Here is a 14794-nt window from a genome sequence, read left to right on the forward strand (position 1 = left end):
TCTGCATTAGTGTTTATAATAGCCTGAGTCATGTGGCCTCAATCTTAGAGTGGGTAGATCCTTTGAGGACACTCCAGATGCCATACTAGAGGGCTGTGGTAGGACAATTCCCATAAACTGGCTTCAGTGATTCTCCTGAGGTTGGGCAGGGAAATCTCTTGGCCATTATTCTCTGGAAACAAAGCAAACTCATCCAGCCTTAATACTCTTTACTCTTCTCAGTAGTACAGATATCAGAAAAGAAGAGGATGGCAAATGTTTTCTGATAGATACCTCTCCCTAAATTTCATTTCATTGAAATGGTTAATAAAACACCTTTTGAAATGTTGTAGTGTTAAGACACAGTTTTGCTCTCTTATTTGCTGGCTATGCTATTTCTAAGGGTACATTTTTCTTTATGTTAAAGAAGGGGGAAAAAATAGAAATTATAATCTGACTTTCAAGTCTTCAAGCTCAGCAATCCATAAATATTGTTTTGGTCTTGTATTTATATTGTCCTTTCCTTCAAATGAGTTTATTGTTTTGTCCTAACTAAAAATTACTTCCCGTGATTCAGAACACATTCACGAAAATATAATTTATTCTTTTTATTTTAAGAAAATCTGCTTTCCCTCCCCCTTAAAAAAAAAAAAGAAGTCTATGCTTCATTTAATTTATGTAAATATTTGGTTTACTTTTGTAAAAGGATTTATCAAGTACAATTATTACTGAAATCATCCATTTTATTTTTTAAAATTTCCTAAAATGCTAATTCAGAATTAGTTACATGAAAAAAAAGTTGCAATTGGCTATTCTATAACAGGGGTTTTTTTTTAATGAAAAATTGTGTTTATTTCCAATTCTGTTTTGTTAGGTGTATAAAATGAAATTGTTATCTAAGTATTCTGGAACCTTTTCTTTTTAGTCTATTGCTTATGTGACCAACTGGAAAGAGAAAGAAAGAACTTCTTTATACCAAAATAAGTTACTCATGGAAATTGCTTAAACCATTTTCTAAGCCAAAGAGATTAGTCATAGCATTAGCCAGCAATTAAATAATAAGTTCTCCTAACATGGACTGTACTATATCTTTTATTTCTAAAGTGATTGCGAAAAAATCTTTCATAAAAGATGAAGACATTCTATGTGATCTTCTCTTCCTTTGGAATAATGTCACCAAGATTTGATCCTATGAGTAAGAGTGCTCAAGAAGAGCTGGGCCGCTGAATGGCTTCCTTGTTGGAACATTGACAACAGTTACCTTTCATGGACCCCTCGAAGCTTCTCCAAATGTCTAGCAGCAACTCCTATTATACTTCATACTGTAGCAGTGCTGGTGATTTGTATTTTGACCAATAATATACATTTTTTTAAAGCATCCCATTTATCTGACCTTAGAAGCTTATCTCCATTGGAATCTTTTGCAAAAATTGTGGGATAGGTTTTTTTAAATGTTTTTCTCATATTCTCAAAAATGCCAATGCCATTTCATTAATATAAGCACTGACTTTTCAGAACTGTATATTCTCTGACTGCCAGGCCCTGTCTATGCAGAAGAAATGGATGCGGCCTGATGTGCTAGGCAACACTGCTCTTTGAGAGATGAGGGACAGTCCCTTAGAGTTCTGTCCTCTGCAGAATTTCTTTAGGTGCCACCATGAGCCAGGCCTTGGACTCCGTTTTATCCATGTCGCTCTGTGTATTGAGAAACACACATTATTTGGCACAGTGAAGAGTAGACTATTTTTCAGAATCGTGCGAAGTATTTCTTAATATGAAAACCAACTGTATTTTTTGATTTTTACCTTTGTTTCAAAATAGCAATTTTTGAAATTTTAAGAGATGAATGGATTAATTTTTAAGGATTTTGAGTGCTTATCTCACACAAACTCTGATGGATTACTCCCACTTCAATGCGTAGCATGGATGTTAAAAAATAATTGATGGATAAAGATTGAAGATTAGTAAGGAGAATATTGTAATGGTAGAGGAGTGAGTTAGTTATAAGAACCTGAACTAGGGTACTAGGAGTAAGAAAGGACAAGAAGGTAGATTTACCAGAACTTGATGACAGATTGAATGGGGAGGACAAGAGAGGAGTGCGGAAACTGATTTTGGAGTTTTGATTGGGAAAATGTTACTAACACACACACACAAAAAGGAAGTCCGGAGGAGGAACTGATTTGCTGAAAGATATTTAATGATTTCAACTTGGAAAGTTTGGTATGAAGAACTGAAACATCTTGGTGAAGATATCTGGCTGGCAGTTTCAAACATGGGCTGTGGAGTTCAGTTTAAAATTGCTATAAGATTTGGGGTTTTACTCATAGAATTGCTATTTGAAACCACAGGTACAGGTAATATAACTGAGATAGTATGTAGGTAGTGTGCCAAAAAGACAGCACTCACACAGCCTCAGTGGATTTCCTTATTTAATACAGGCAAAGAAAAAGAATGAAGAAAGAGGCAAGGTAGAATCAGGTAAAGGAAAGTGGGTTTATTTGTAAGGAAAATATCACCCTGGTACTTGGGGGAGTCTTAACTTTGGAAAAAAGGGCAGTTACTCCTTTCAAACAAGAGTGAATGAAGACCATAAAGGAAAAAATATGCTTTAAAGTAGAGAGTATGTGCTTTAGAAAGCTAGGGTTTAAAAGTAACTTCTCAAATAAAGATGAGGTTATCAGCTGACTCTCAGATTAGAACAAGTTGATCAGAGTTGAAGTTTGCAATACCTCTGTGGGAATCCAAAGGCAGCTGTAGAAGAATAAAAGGATTATCAAAGACTGGGAGGGTCTAGGATGATTTTGTATTGGATTAAGATGGCATTGTCTTATGGATTTCCTTTCATTAACATCAGAATAATTCTAACCAGGTACCAAATTTCCATTTTATCTAATGTTTATTGGACTGTAAGGAAGGAGAAAAAGTTAATTTGCAACCCCAAAAGTATGCAAATTCAGAAATACTCTACCCAAACTGGTAAAACCAGCCAGGAAATGGGTTCTTAAAGTGACTGTTGATCAATCATATTTCCTTTGGAATAGTGTAGATTTCCCAACATATTACCCACTTGTGCTAGAATCCTTTTTCAATAGATATATTTCTGGGGTCTGACAATTTACTTTGGAACTCTAGAGTATTCACTTAACTGAAACTTGCTTGCCATTTATTATCATTCTGTCATCCTTGAGAGGGGTTTGAGGATAAAAGGTTGTCTCAACCTGGGTAAAATCTGAACTTATTCTCTGGCCTACACCTATTTCCAAGTGAATTTTTCTGTGACGCTACACACAAAGTATTTGTCAAGGGAAGAATTTTTTGTTTTGTTTTGTTTAATGGGAGACTCCCAGGCAGTAGATAAATATGTCTTTGGCTCCACCTTCTGTACAGAGTGAAAATCAGCATCAGAAGAAGTAACTGGTAAACCATTTATTTAATACTTTAACTTTAAATATTTTCACCTTTTTTATTAAGCATGGTTAATTTTTTGGATCATTTGTGAATGTTTACATTAATTCATTTAGCAAATATTTATGTCTCAGGAACTATGCTAGTGAGGGTTTGTTAGTTATGCAGGAAAGTAGTTACTGATATAAAAACAAGGTCCAATCTGTTGGAAGTTTTAGGTGACTTTTTAAATTCTTGGAGATTCATGTTGTCACCTACAACAAAACTCTAGAGGCCAAGGTCAGCTCAATATAAAGTCAGAATATTATCACCCAGTGAAGTACACCTTAAGGACATGCAAAGCTCTTTCAGACCGAAACCATCAACCTACTTGTTCCCTGTAGAGGCTAGGTTTTCCATCATTAAGTTCCACCTTTGGATTAAGACACTTGAGTTTTTAAGAAGGTGAAAATGGAGATGAAAGTATATTCTTGGAAAGGGTAAAAGAAAAATTAACAAAAATTAGTTTATCATTGTGACTTAACAAAGACAGTTTGAAAAGACTGAGGATATAAATTCTTATGGGAATGAGCAGAAATGAATCAAGGGGCCTGTGAACTCACCTAAATTTGATAGAACTGACCTTTAGTTCTTTTTGGCACCTATTAGTGCACATCACAAAAGACTGAGGTATATTAAAGCTACTCCCTCATGACACCAGTACTGGCTCAAAATAAAACAAGCCTTAGACCAAGTTTGGCTTCAGGTTTAGATACTTATTTAATAAACACCTATTAGTAAGCAGACTCTAAACATTTCATACAACTTGCTTTGTATTCTCTAGAAAGTCCCAACTCTCTGTTCTTTTTAGGTGCTGAGACTACCACCTTGCATGAAAAGTTCTTTTTTTTTAAAATACATTTATTTATTTATTTATTTATTTATTTTTGGCTGCATTGGGTCTTCGTTGCTGCGTGTGGGCTTTCTCTGGTTGCGGCGAGTGGGGGCTACTTGTTGCAGTGCGCGGGCTTCTCATTGTGGTGGCTTCTCTTGTTGCAGAGCACGGGCTCTAGGCGCCCGGTCTTCAGTAGTTGTGGCACGTGGGCTCAGTAGTTGTGGTTCACAGGCTTAGTTGCTCCGTGGCATGTGGGATTTTCCCAGACCAGGGATCGAACCCGTGTCCTCTGCATTGGCAGGCGGATTCTTAACCACTGCACTACCAGGGAAGCCCGAAAAGTTCTTTTAAAGCAGAAGTGACAATATTCCAGAAACAGCACCTGATCGTAATAGAAAGACTCAGCCACCAGATATCCTCCCAACCAATGACTGGATACATGACCATTTGGGGGTCAAGTAAATAGTTTCTTAAATTCTGTTCACACAAAGATCTCTAGATTATAGCCAATCTATGTAAATTGAATACCACTCATTTTACCAAGGAGAGCCTGTTTCTACCGTTCATTATGCTAATTAACAAATCACTAATTTCATCAGTAAAAATCCATATCTGACATTCAGGATGCTAATTAGCAAATATCTGGTGTGTTTCAAAGACATGAATACGGAAGCACTTGTAGTCCTCTCTGAGGTGGCCTTTTTGATGTATGTTTGCCACCCATGCCAAGCCATGAATTCTTGATTAAGTACCCATACTCTACATGTAACTAACTCTGTATGCAACCAACCAACACACACGTTTATAGTACTGCATCTTTGCTGAAGTTTTTAAAAGTAAATTACAGACATCATAAAACAGGGAAACTGTGTATTGCTTATATAGTGCAACTTAGTACACTGGAAAATGGAATTAGCTCCTGGCTTCCTGGTGTTAAGAGATGGAAGCAAAAGCCATGAGTTGAAAGGAGATACCAGAAGAATTGGAGCATCTTAAGAACATATAGGGATATTTTAACAATTTTATATTTGAATGGCCCCATCTCAAGACGTTATATATCTACCCCTAAAAATAGCATGGCTATTTTAAATGCTTTTTGTTTGAAGTTAATATGTGTTCTTAATGCTTCACAATGCTTTCTAAATATTTGCTTCATAAGTAACTTGAATCCTACATCATGTGAAGTTCAGATTGATTCATATTCAGTGGGCTTTCCTTTATGTTTCATGCTGACCCTCTTCAGCCCACCCCTGCACCCCTGTCATTTTCCTGGCCTTGGGCCACTCATGTTGAAATACCGATAGGAGGTTGTTATCACCTAACTTCTGATCTTGCAAGCATCAGCAACAGTTGGTGTTCAGTATTCTCCTGGCAATCCTGTTTTATAAAATTTCCAGTCAAAACAGCAAACTTGATGTGTTTGGAAGATTCAGGTGACTTTTTAAATCTATTGGATGGGATTCATTCCAATAACTGATTTCCCCTCAATAATTTTAGTAGTTCTTTTATTTTCATTCCTGAATAAAGTATGAATGGATTTTAAATATTAAAGTTCAAAATATTAACATGTGGCAAGTGAAAGAAATCAAGCTTTGATTATTATAGATAATAGAAGTTTTTCTTCGTTTTTGTTTTAAATTCCAAAGCATTAATAGAGGCAATGGATATAGCTCAGTGATATGATTGTCCTTTTATGGATTTCTATATAAAGAGTTTCAGTAACTTTCTTGGCTTTTTATGAAACAGTTTATCCATTGGGGGAAAAGACTACAGGTTTGTGAATCAGACTTTTCGATTACACTCATCCATAAAAAGATAGCATATTGTGTGTTTAGACCAAATTCTAAAATATAGCCAGCTTTAACAGAAATTTGTAATTAATTGACCACTAAACCAGATAGGACATAGAATCAATCTTACTTTAGACCTTAATTAGGCAATGAAAACTGCAATTTTGGATTCAGATTCAAGAAACATTTATGGAAACCCTATTATTTCTTTAATATTTTTGTGGTTTTACGTACAGGCAATTCTAATAAGTCAGATTCATTTGGAGGGGCTTCCGATATCCTTAAAAATGACGACATGGGACTTCCCTGGTGGCGCAGTGGTTGGGAGTCGGCCTGCCAATGCAGGCGACACGGGTTCGAGCCCTGGTCTGGGAAGATCCCACATGCCACAGAGCAACTAAGCCCGTGAGCCACAGCTACTGAGCCTGCCCTCTAGAGCCCGAGAGCCACAACTACTGAAGCGTGCGCCTAGAGCCCGTGCTCCGCAACAAAAAGAAGTGCACCGCAGTGCACCGCAGCAAAGAGTAGCTCCCGCTCTCCGCAACTGGAGAAAGCCCGCAGGCAGCAACGAGGACCCAACGCAGCAATCAATCAATCAATCAATCAATAAAAATAAATAAATGTATTTAAAAAAAAAGAAGACATGCCAAAGCCATATTATAAAATGCTTGATATACTTTGAAATTTAAATTAACTAATTAATAACTTTAATATAAGCCCCCATAAAGATGTATAGCTTTGCTATTCATATCATAAATTACAGGATCTACTAAAACAGTATACAGTTGCTTAATAGTTTATCATAAGGTAGGGTGAGCTGGTAATGTTTAAAGATGTTTGATGAACATGCTCTTCAAAATGTCAGTTTATCTCCTAGCTATATGTATAATCTTATTTGGAAGTGATGTAAAAACTTCACATTGGGGGCCCTTCCTGAATAGGAGGCCCAGGCCAAATGGTCTTTCTGATAATGGCCTTTTTGTCCAGCCCCTGCTCTGTCCCCAGCCTCTGAGTGAAAGGTTCTGCATTCCAGGCTGGAAGTTAGAACTCCTCTTTTGCCACTGACTTGCTAGTTAATTTTGCTTTGGTTAATTCCCTCTGCCTCTCTTTTGTTTCATACGAACTTTTTGATGTATAACATACTTAAAAGAAGAGGGAACACATCCTGAATGTAAAGTTTGGAGTACTTTTGCAAATCAGATACACCTGTTTAACCCGCAGTCATATCAAGAAGTGGAAATTACATCAGTAGCATCCCTGTAGCTTTCTGTGAAGGCCCTTCCTCTCATTAATACTTCCTCCATAAGCATAATCACTATTAATTCTTTCCTATTTTTCCCTTTCTCTTTAATAATTAAGTTGAATCTTAAAGAATGTACTATTTTGTGTGTCTGGCTTTTTTTTTTTTTTGATTATTAAAAACTTTATTATGATTATTAAAATAATGCTAGTGTGTTAACTTATTTGTGTGTCTGGCTTCTTTCATTTTCATTCATATTCTTGCAGGCCGTCATAGAGCATTCATTATTATTGATGTGTAATATCCCCTTGTATGACTATATCACAATTTATTTAACTTTTCTACTGTTAATGGGCTTTTGGGTAATTTCCAATTTGAGGATTTTATAAATAAAAATCCTCTGAACATTCTAGTACAGGTCTTTTGAGTTGTCTGTCATCTTGTAGGAGTTCTTTATTTATTCTGTCTATGAGTCCTTTGTCAGGTAAGTGTATTGTGAATAGCTTTTCTTTCTCTGGGCTGCCTTTTTACTTGCTTAATGGTTTCTTTTGATTAAAAAAAGAATTGTAGATGTAATATAGTCTAAATTATCAAATTTTCTCTCTACAGTTAGTACTTTTTAGAATCTTTTAAAGAAATGTTTGCCTCCTCCAACTAAAATCAAGAAGATATGCTCTCGGAACTCCCCTGGTGGTCCAGTGACTCTGCACTCCCAGTGCAGGGGGCCTGGGTTCCATCCCTGGCCAGGGAACTAGATCCCACATGCCACAGCTAAAGATCCTGCACAAGGCAACGAAGATCCCCTGTGCCACAACTAAGACCTGGCACAGCCAAATAAATAAATAAATATTTTTAAAAAAAAGATATTCTCTCATGTTTCCTTCTAAAAGTTTTACTGTTTTATCTTTCACATTTAGATCTACAATACCTGTGAAATTGATTTTGTGTATGGTATAAATTAGGGGTCAGAATACATTTTTGTTGCTATAGAAATTCAGTCTACTCAGCATCATTTATTAAAAAGATCATCCTTTTCCCAGTATTATCTTGGTTATGAATCAGGTGACCATACATGTCTGGGTCTACTTCTGAACTCTGTATTTTGTTCCATTGGTCAGTTTGTTTATCTTTGCACCAATAACATGTTCCCTTAATTACTATACTTTTATGATAGTTCCTGATATGATAGTATAAGTACTCTAGCTTTGTTCTTCTTCAAGATTGTCTTGGCTGTACTTGGCTCTGCATTTCCATATGATTTTTTAAAATCATCTTCTCAGTTTTCACATACACACAAGGTATTTAAAAGATAAACAAGAAAATTGAACTGTTGGGATTTTGACTGAGATGGCATTAAGATGGTTCTACAGATTTTTATTCTTTATTTTGCCTTTATCTTCAAGGATATTTTTACTGGTTATAGAATCTGGGGTTGACAGTTTTTTCTTTAAGTATTTTCATGCATAATGTTCCATTCTTTTCTGGCCTCATAATTTATGAGAAGTGAGCTGATTAATTGGATTATTATTCTCTTATATGTAAAATGTCATTTTTCTCTTGCTTCTCCACAATTTGCTCTTTATCTTTCATTTTCAATAGTGCAAGTACTGTAACTGAAAATTTCTGTCTTTCATCAAATTTGGGAAATTTTGGCCATTATATCTTCAATTAATTTTTTTTCTATTATAGTTTCATTCTCATATCCTTTTTGAACCATTACGCATATAGAACCATTTGCTATCATCTGACAGATATCTGAGGCTCTCTATTTTTTTTCCTCTTCATATTGGCTAATTTCTTTTGATCTATCTTCAAATTCATTCTACTGTCATCTCCATTCCTCTAAGTCCAACCATTGGTGATTTTTTTTTAACATATTATATTTTTTGGTTCTAAAATTTCCATTTGGTTTTTCTTTTACTATTTTATTTCTCTGCTGAGATTTCCTACCTTTTTATTCAATTGTGAATACATTTTGTTTTACTTCATTGAGGTAAGTTAAAATAGCCACTTTAAAACCTTTAATTTCTAGTACCGACACTTGTGTCATCTCAGAGTTGCTCTTAATTGGTTTTCTTTTCTATTGGCAATATGTTCCATTTATCTGGTTTCTCATATGTCAGGCAATTTTTCATTATACCCTAGGAATTATAAACGTTAAGTTGTTGAGATTCTGGATTCTATTATTTTCCCCTGATGTGTGTCATTTCTTTTGTTTTAGCAGGCAATTTTCTTATTGGAATTTGTGTAGGATAAAATTATTTTAGATCTGGACTAGAACAGCTCTATGTTTATCTCCAGGGACATCTGGAAGTTTGGCACCTTATCCTGGCCAAGAAAAGATCAGTCAGCTAACTAATGATTTATAATATCCTGTTTTAAGTTCAAAACTTCCCTGGAGGCACCCAAGATCAGCTTGTTTATTGATGAATTACACCTGGCATGACCGTTTAAACTTTTGGGCTTGGCTTTTATACCCAGAAGAGCATAAAAGAGCCTGCTGGAAACTTTTGGGCAGCTCTCCTGAAACCAAGATTTATCAGAGAAATATTGGCAATTCAATCCCAAGGTGAAATACATATTCATTTTGTGAACATAACAGACCCTGGGGAGCCGTGCCTGGAGGTTTCAAGCACCCTCAGTGCTTTTTTTTTAAACTTTTTTTCCTCTTGCCGTACCATATCCTCTGCCTTTAATAAAAGTCTTACATGAGTACCGTCATCCCTCGGTGTGCACGGGGGATTGGTTCCAGGACACCCAGCAGATACCAAAATTCACTGATACTCAAGTACCTTATATAAAATGACATAGTATTTGCATATAACCTACCCATATCCTCTGGTATACTTTAAATCATCTGTACATTTACTTCTAATACCTGATACAATGCAAATGCTATGTAAATAGTTATAAATACAATGTAAATGCTATGCAACTAGTTGCCTGTACAAGAAAAATTCAAGTTTTGCTCTTTGGAACTTGCTGGAATTTCTTTTTTTCTGAATATTTTCAATCCATGACTGGTTGATTCCACAGATGTGGAGCCCACAGATAGAGAGGGCCAACTGTGTGCTCTGTGGAGTCAGATAAATCCTTTCAATTATCAATCTATGCAAAATTGAAAATGCAAACTTTGTTTCTTGGGTGGCAGCTTTAGTCTCCATTCAGTTCGATTACTACTGGCCAAGATGCTTTCTATGTTTCATGCATGTGTGGTTAATGGGTCAGTCAAAGATATGGGTAGGAAGAATTTGATAACCCTCTTTGTGATTTTTTTCTTCCAGAGTTTACCTATTCTCACAGTTTTCTGGCTTCAGTATTCTGGTTTACCAGGCCATTTTCCATCATGTCCCCACTGCCTTCAGCACCATTCGCACTTGGTCTCAGGCTGAAAGTTTCAAAAAATGGGAACTCCACTTTTCTAGACCAGTATAATCCACTATAGTCGATCTTTTTCTGTTTACTTTCCAGTGCTACACATAGCTGCTATTTGTATTAGGTCCAGATTTTATGGTTGTTTTCTGTGGAGGATTCAGTATGGTTTGATCTTATTCCATCATCATTAGAAGTGGAACTGCTCCCATAAGATTTTTAAAATATTGCCTTTTTCTATAAAAGGTGTCTTAAAACTAAAAAAAAAAAAAAAAAAAAAGCTGCATTTTAATTTGCTTGGCACACAAAATCTATTACCAATCTTGAGCTAATGGAATGTTTAGAACCAGAGCATTTAAAGGAGAGGCTCCTCTGAAGAATAATCATGAATCCATTTTTTTTTAAGACCAGGATGGTCAGAAAAATTATTTTTACCGAAAAAAATAAATAAAATTTTCCTCTCACCCCCCAAAAAGCTTCATCAGTTGACTGCTAGTTATAACTGACTGGTTTGGTAATGTGTTTGACTCTCTCACTACAGTCCTGGCATTATTGAACAATGACAAGTAGATGTCAATGAAATCTAGAAAGAAAGATTGCTATGTAACACAGGAAAATAATCCCTTCTTCCTTTTTACCATGTCAATATGCTATCTCATTTAATCCTCATACTACTTAAATTAGGTAAGCATTATATATCTATTTAACAGACGATCAAACAGATATTCTGGGAAGTTAAGTATCTTGCCGGAAGTCACAGTACTAAATGATAAAACCAAGTCTAGTGCTCACTTCGGCAGCACATATATTAAAATTGGAATGATACAGAGAAGATTAGTATGGCCCCTGCACAAGGATGACACACAAATTCATGAAGCATTCCATTTTCTTTTTCCCAGATTTTACTTTATTTTATTATATTTTATTTTATTTTGATTACCAAAGCAAAGACATTGATAAAGCAAATACAATCTGTAATAATAAATACATCTGCAACAGATGCTAAATATCATTAAATTATTATATAATTTAGACAGTAAACATGGTCTATTTTTGCTTCTTTCCAATAGAATACATTTTATCACATTTTTTTTTATACAGCAGGTTCTTATTAGTCATCAATTTTATACACATCAGTGTGTACATGTCAATCCCAATCTCCCAATTCATCGCACCACCACCACCATCCCCCTGCAGCATTCCGCCCTTGGTGTCCATACGTTTGTTCTCTACATATGTGTCTCAATTTCTGCCCTGCAAACTGGATCATCTGTACCATTTTTCTAGGTTCAACATATATGCGTTAATATACGATATTTGTTTTTCTCTTTCTGACTTACTTCACTCTGTATGACAGTCTCTAGATCCAACCACGTCTCAACAAATGACCCAATTTCATTCCTTTGTATGGCAGAGTAATATTCCATTGTATATATGTGCCACATCTTCTTTATCCATTTATCCATCGATGGGCATTTAGGTAGCTTCCATGACCTGGCTATTGTAAATAGTGCTGCAATGAACATTGGGATGCATGTGTCTTATTGAAGTGTGGTTTTCTCTGGGTATATGCCCAGTAGTGGGATTGCTGCATCATATGGTAGTTCTATTTTTAGTTTTTTAAGGAACCTCCATACTGTTCTCCATAGTGGCTGTATCAATTTACATTCCCACAAACAGTGCAACAGGGTTCCCTTTACTCCACACCCTCTCCGGCATTTGTTGTTTGCAGATTATCTGATGATGCCCATTCTAACTAGTGTGAGGTGATACCTCACTGTAGTTTTGATTTGCATTTCTCTAATAATTAGTATGATGAGCAGCTTTTCATGTACTTCTTGGCCATCTGTATGTCTTCTTTGGAGAAATGTCTATTTAGGTCTTCTGCCCATTTTTGGATTGGGTTGTTTGTTTTTTTAATATTGAGCTGCATGAGCTGTTTATATATTTTGGAGATTAATCCTTTGTCCGTTGATTCGTTTGCAAATATTTTCTCCCATTCTGAGGGTTGTCTTTTCATCTTGTTTATGGTTTCCTTTGCTGTGCAAAAGCTTTTAAGTTTCATTAGGTCCCAGTTGTTTATTTTTGTTTTTATTTCCATTACTCTAGGAGGTGGATCAAAAAAGATCTTGCTGTGATTTATGTCAAAGAGTGTTGTTCCTATGTTTTCCTCTAAGAGTTTTATAGTGTCCGGTCTTACATTTAGGTCTCTAATCCATTTTGAGTTTATTTTTGTGTATGGTGTTAGGGAGTGTTCTAATTTCATTCTTTTACATGTAGCTGTCCAGTTTTCCCAGCACCACTTATTGAAGAGATTGTCTTTTCTCCATTGTATATCCTTGCCTCCGTTGTCATAGATTAGTTGACCATAGGTGCATGGGTTTATCTCTGGGATTTCTATCTTGTTCCATTGATCTATGTTTCTGTTTTTGTGCCAGTACCATATTGTCTTGATTACTGTAGCTTTGTAGTATAGGCTGAAGTCAGGAAGCCTGATCCCTCCAGCTCCATTTTTTTCCCTCAAGACTGCTTTGGCTATTCGGGGTCTTTTGTGTCTCCATACAAATTTTAAGATTTTTTGTTCTAGTTCTGTAAAAAATGCCATTGGTAATTTGATAGGGATTGCATTGAATCTGTAGAATGCTTTGGGTAGTATAGTCATTTTCACAATATTGATTCTTCCAATCCAAGAACATGGTATATCTCTCCATCTGTTGGTATCATCTTTAATTTCTTTCATCAGTGTCTTATAGTTTTCTGCATACAGGTCTTTTGTCTCCCTAGGTAGGTTTATTCCTAGGTATTTTATTCTTTTTGTTGCAGTGGTAAATGGGATTGTTTGCTTAATTTCTCTTTCAGATTTTTCATCATTAGTGTAGAGGAATGCAAGAGATTTCTGTGCATTAATTTTGTATCCTGCAACTTTACCAAATTCATTGATTAGCTATAGTCGTTTTCTGGTGGCATCTTTAGGATTCTCTATGTATAGTATCATGTCATCTGCAAACAGTGAGAGTTTTACTTCTTCTTTTCCAATTTGTATTCCTTTTATTTCTTTTTCTTCTCTGATTGCCGTGGCTAGGACTTCCAGAACTATGTTGAACAATAGTGGTGAGAGTGGACATCCTTGTCTTGTTCCTGATCTTAGAGGAAATGCTTTCAGTTTTTCACCATTGAGAATGATGCTTGCTGTGGGTTTGTTGTATATGGCTTTTATTATGTTGAGGTAGGTTCCCTCTATGCCCACTTTCTGGAGAGTTTTTATCATAAATGGGTGTTGAATTTTGTCAAAAGCTTTTTCTGCATCGATTGAGATGATCATATGGTTTTTATTCTTCAATTTGTTAATATGGTGTATCACATTGATTGATTTGCATATATTGAAGAACTCTTGCATCCCTGGGATAAATCCTGCTTGGTCATGGTGTGTGATCCTTTTAATGTGTTGTTGGATTCTGTTTGCTAGTATTTTGTTGAAGATTTTTGCATCTATATTCATCAGTGATATTGGTCTGTAATTTTCTTTATTTGTAGTATCTTTGTCTGGTTTTGGTATCAGGGCGATGGTGGCCTCATAGAATGAGTTTGGGAGTATTCCTTCCTCTGCAAATTTTGGAAGAGTTTGGGAAGAATGGCTGTTAGCTCTTCTCTAAATGTTTGACAGAATTCACCTGTGAAGCCATCTGGTCCTGGACTTTTATTTGTTGGAAGATTTTTAATCACAGTTTCAATTTCATTACTTGTGATTGGTCTGTTCATATTTTGTATTTCTTCCTGGTTCAGTCTTGGAAGGTTATACCTTTCTAAGAATTTGTCCGTTTCTTCCAGGTTGTCCATTTTATTGGCATAGAGTTGCTTGTAGTAGTCTCTTAGGATGCTTTGTATTTCTGAGGTGTCTGTTGTAACTTCTCCTTTTTCATTTCTAATTTTATTGATTTGAGTTCTCTCCCTATTTTTCTTGATGAGTCTGGCTAATGGTTTATCAATTTTGCTTATCTTCTGAAAGAACCAGCATTTAGTTTTATTGATCTTTGCTATTGTTTTCTTTGTTTCTATTTCAGTTATTTCTGCTCTGATCTTTATGATTTCTTTCCTTCTGCTAACTTTGGGTTTTGTTTGTTCTTCTTTCTC

At 35.6% G+C, this 14794-nt stretch overlaps 1 non-coding gene across 1 annotated transcript; it reads left to right on the top strand.

Annotated features, from left to right (window-relative positions):
- Window positions 1-11447: 11447 nt before the first annotated feature.
- Window positions 11448-11554, top strand: LOC137769738 (U6 spliceosomal RNA). The gene has a single exon (XR_011075055.1). It is a non-coding gene; the product is annotated as a U6 spliceosomal RNA (small nuclear RNA).
- Window positions 11555-14794: the final 3240 nt, after the last annotated feature.

The sequence above is a fragment of the Eschrichtius robustus genome, chromosome 9 (genome assembly GCF_028021215.1).
Source record: "Eschrichtius robustus isolate mEscRob2 chromosome 9, mEscRob2.pri, whole genome shotgun sequence".
In the NCBI taxonomy this organism is placed as follows: domain Eukaryota; kingdom Metazoa; phylum Chordata; class Mammalia; order Artiodactyla; family Eschrichtiidae; genus Eschrichtius; species Eschrichtius robustus.